Source organism: Pteropus vampyrus, unplaced genomic scaffold (assembly GCF_000151845.1).
Source record: "Pteropus vampyrus isolate Shadow unplaced genomic scaffold, Pvam_2.0 Scaffold6, whole genome shotgun sequence".
In the NCBI taxonomy this organism is placed as follows: Eukaryota; Metazoa; Chordata; class Mammalia; order Chiroptera; family Pteropodidae; genus Pteropus; species Pteropus vampyrus.
Window position 1 is genome coordinate 5342687 of NW_011888787.1, and position 4892 is coordinate 5347578.

The 4892-nt window shown below is 40.8% G+C and overlaps 1 pseudogene; it reads left to right on the forward strand.

Annotated features, from left to right (window-relative positions):
- The first annotated feature begins 278 nt into the window (after positions 1-278).
- LOC105297969 lies at positions 279-4651 on the forward strand (annotated as a pseudogene).
- Positions 4652-4892: the final 241 nt, after the last annotated feature.

Here is a 4892-nt window from a genome sequence, read left to right on the forward strand (position 1 = left end):
GTGCCCCACACTGTGGGCACTGCAGGAAATAATATTATGAAGAATTCAAACATTATAACTACGAATGGAACAGGGCATGACAACCAAGGTAATTACTTGTCAGTGTTTTGCCCTTAGACTCCAGTAACATCCACCTTTTCCCAGACACACCAACAATATATTCCTACTTTTGTTTAGTGTCATCTTTGCCTCTTTGACATAATTTAACAATTGGTGACCTGAATAACCTAAAATCAGTACTGTTTATTTTTCCCTCTAGCACTTTGTCCTCAGGAGACATGTACACAGATGTCCGTCTTCACCACCAGATGATATGTAAAGAGTATTCATATCATTAAAGTAGGTAAATAAAAATTTACGCTCTGTAAAAATAAAGCAAGACAAGTTTGGCAAGGAAGCCAAATATTTCTCTACTCCACCCATTTTTCGCCATCCCTACTGCACAGTTCTGGACTACTTACTCAACAGCCTAATATGTCTCCCTCAAATTGTAACTCTCAGTTTCTTTTTTAAGCTCCCTTTTCCCAATTTACTCTTCACCTTACAACTGAAGCTTTAAAAATGCATATCGCATTCATGTGGGGGTTGGGGAAAGAGGGGAAGGGGAAGGGTGAAGAGGGGGAGGTGGCAGCCAGGAAATGGGGTGGTGGCCTGGCAGAGGCATCTAGCAGCAGAGCTGGGGTCCCCAAGTTCCTACCAAGGAAGCAACACTGCTTTTGCTGGCTGGCGTAGTCACAGGGGACGGGATCTGACTGACAGGTGGTGGTGGACTTGCCTTGTCAGTGACTGCGCTGACCAGTCCTCCTGCCTGGCCACAAGTGCCCCTGGATGAGACTGCCCGGTACACCCCAACCAGTCTTATAATCAGTGGATAAAGTGGAGAAAATGTGGAATAACTTCAAATAGAGGTGTCAGAACCTCTTCAGTCATGAGGGAGGAAGCCAAAGTGAAAATGTGGCCATGAACTCCAACAGATGTCTGTCCAAGAGAAAAACATCAGTATAGGAGACTCAGTTCCCCAGTAACAAAGCAGCCCCTTAAGAGAAAATTCTGCCTTACACTGGGATTCAGCCTTTTGAAGAAGAAACCAAAACTGTGCCACTGAAATTCCTCAGATTGTTAAAATTAAGCATTGAAAAGGATGACAATTTATGCATCCCCCAGGAACAAGACTTGCAAGAAGAGATTCCTATCCTTGGGAAGACATGCTCTGTGGGTGGGAAGAAGAAACATTTCTGTTCTACAAAGACACAAAGTTTGGTAGAACTTGAAGTGGACTTCAAAGGAGAGAGGCCCCTTGCCGTAAGCTCCATACAGGATATGGACAGCGTTGCCAGCAAAACTGTAGGAAGTTGCTCTCTGAGACAGAAGTTGCAGGATACTGTGTGCTTGTGTTTCCCATGAGAACTTACAACAAGCAGTTGAAACCTCTTTTTCCTAATAAAAGAAAAATACACCTTTCTGAATTAATGCCTGAGAAATGCCGTTTTCCTGCCAGTTCAGATTTAGCCCCCAAATGGCATCTGACCAAACAGCATACAGCCCCTGTAAACCTACATTCACCATTTTTGATACATTTGATCCATCCTTGGTTTCTACAAAAGATGAAGAAGATGGGTTTAGAGAGAAAAGGCGGCTTAGTATTGAAGAATGGGTTGACCTCCCTCCTAATGCACAAATACATATATTTGAAGCTACTGCACAGGTTAATCCATCATATAAACTGCGACCAAAGTTAGCTCCTGAAATGACAAATAAGTGGGGACAATTCTGCAATTCCACAAGCTAATTGTGACTCAGAAGAGAACACAACACCTTGTGTTTGTCGTCAGGTAGGCAGAAGCAATGATAAGGCTTTTGGAACATTATAAAGATCCTAGTGTTTGCATGTTTTTTGAACCATTACTTACTATCTCACTAAATAGGACTTTCCCTTTTAGCCTGCAATATACCTGCCATGCAGTAATCTGCAGATGCACTACATACGGTGGAAGTGATGGGCTCCCTTTACCATACATGTTACAGGATTTTTAAAAAGAGTATCATTATAAACAAAAAGTTATAGTTCACTAGTTAGAACGAGAACCGGTCAAGGCAAAGCAAAGTCTCCTGTCCTTAAAGGGCATTAATTAGATCTGCTTCCATGTGCATCGGACAGCACACCTAGAGCAAGTCCACATCACAGCGTTAAGGTTTTTCAGTGAAGTGTGTAAGCTTACTGTTAAGCATCTGTCAGGCGCTGTTACTCAGAAAACTGTGGTGCCTACTGAGATAAGAGGACAACTATGAGTGTTTAGTAAGGCGACAACAACATTTTGTCAATTTTGTTGGTTTTTAATGGCTGTAGTAAATAAGTGAGACAACTCTGGGGCACTTGCTATGAAGAATTCTATTGCTTACTGAAGAACAAATTGTTAATACTGGATGAGTATTTCAACAGTGTGACTAACATCTGAAATTATTTTTTTCTAAGAATTTTTCTATAACCTTCCAAAAGTAGTGATGTTTGTAGTTACTATAAATCAAGCTTTGGAAGTCTAAAAAATAAAGACTATCTTCCTTTCAGAAAATAAAAATGCAATTTTTCTGGCCACAAAGGCATAGTGTAGCACTTAAGTGTTGATATAGTTTATAGTGAGTCTCCTTTTCTCTACAAAAGGTACTGCTAAGTAAACCAGGTTTTCTAAATAGTAGTTCTTAAAATTTCAGACTTATAACTTGGTAGGAGAATTTTACTTAAAGGACTTAGGTATTAAATTTTTTTAAATGAGTGCTTTAACTTAAAACTGCTGTGTGTAATTTTTAAAGTTGACATGTACAGTCTAACTGTTAATTCATTAACATTGGATCTTTTCCTACACCCATGATGAGTTTGTGAACCATGAAAAAAATGAGATGAGGAGATGCCCAAACAAGTCAGATAATAATAACTACAGTGGTTGCTGATGTCGAGATTATTGTTCAACCATAATAATTTGGATGGTGGTATTTATCTCTTTGTTGTAAACTCTTACAGCTGCATTGCTTAAGTACAATTTACAGACTTTCAGTGCAGTTCATTTTTAATAGAAAATCTGAAACCTAAATTGCAGATTTAAAAAGTACTGTACAACTACTGTATCTATAAATACCTCTAGTTAGCATGCTTTTGTCATTTAGAATAGTATGCAATACTATTTGAAAGAGCTATCTTGGAAGCAATACCAAGTTCTAGTGTTTACTTCTCAGTATTACACTGAATTCACAGGTCTGTCCTAGAGTTTTGCACTAAAGTAGTCGAATCTATTCTTGTGTCTTTTTGTCAATGTGCTCCGTGCACTGGTGAGAGTGCTCCTTAATTTCCTTACATGCTGCTACAGAAAGTTGTTTTCAATCCTGATGGCAATTGCCAAGGCTACAAAAAAGAAAGGCTATATTTATACGCAACACTAACCCTTTGACTGCAAATGTATGTTTCAGCTTACTGTGCCTTGTTATGGCTGCTTTTTTGTGCTAATAGTGTTTGGTATTCTCCTTGTAAATAAACAAACAGACAAATAAAATGCCCATCTGTCGCCCACTAAAACCTTCGGATAAAGTTCAAAATCTCTGATTTGGATCTCCAGGCCTTAGAAGCTCTGGACCCTGATTAGTTTTGCAGCCTCGTTTCGCCCACTCTTTCCCCAGACACTCTCCCTTCCTGTAGCACGAAATTTCTCCGTGTTCCTAGAGCAAGTCTTGCTTTCTCCTGCCCCAGTTACTTCACACGTCATGTTCCCTCTCTGAATTTCATTTTCCTCTCTTAACCTTCTCTTTTTCTAACTTTCACTTATCCTTATAGCCTCTGCTTACAACTCACTTTTCAGTGTGGCATAGGCTGTTGGTCTGGATCAAAACTTACCCTCCTTCATCCTGGGCACATGGCTAGACCGTGTTTACCAGTCCCTCTGTCCAACAGAAAGGGACGCGTGGGGGAGCCTTTCCTGTTCCTTTCTCTTGCCACCAGCAGGAACCCACGGAGACCCAGCTTCCGCCATGAGATAACACCCATGGGACGGCAGGGCAACAAGACGGAAAGAACATGGGTCCCTGAATGATCATGTCGAACAGAGCCACTTGCCCACCAGGAGTGCTCATGTCAACCCAGAACATTTATTCCAGACTGTTATAAGAGAGAAAAATTATTTTCCTTCAGCTAGATTGTTGTTTAGTCAGCCTTATGCTCACAAATACACTCAGGAAAGTCTTCCCCGGACCACTTCATACTAAGTTAGGTGTGCTGGTAAAGGCGCCCATAGCATCCTCTACTACGACTAAGCACTTATCACACTTGTACTTTTTTTTTCAGTTATTCGTTTAACAAACATATGTGGAGCACCCAGTACGTCTGCCTGGCACTTTCTAACCACTAGGGATAACAGTGGTGTTCCAGATGGATAAGATTCTTTATCACCTGGAGTTTACTTTCTATTGGGGTGACACACACACACCCGCCTCCCAAGAAAACAGCAGCTAGGGATAAGCGCTATAATGAAAACAAAACACAATGATATGACAGAGATGGTGGAAGGAGAGCTACTCTAGATTTGGTGGTCAGGGAAGGCCTAATTGACAAGAAGGAGCCAGTCCAGTGGAAGAGAACGGTTAGTGCCAAGATACATTCTTGGTTTATCTGAAGAGACCAGCATGGATGGAATGGAACAAGGGAAAAAATAGTAGAAGCAGGACCCAAAGAGGCAGACAAGGGCCAGGTCACATGCTGACTTGTGGGCCACTCTGGATTTTATTCTAAGTATAACTATTTGTAGTTATTCATTTAAAAGTTGACTTCTCCAACTGCAAGTTTTGAGGGCAAGTCTCAATAGCAGAGTAGGTGTCTTTTTTTTTTTTTTTTTTTAATCACCAGCATCTAT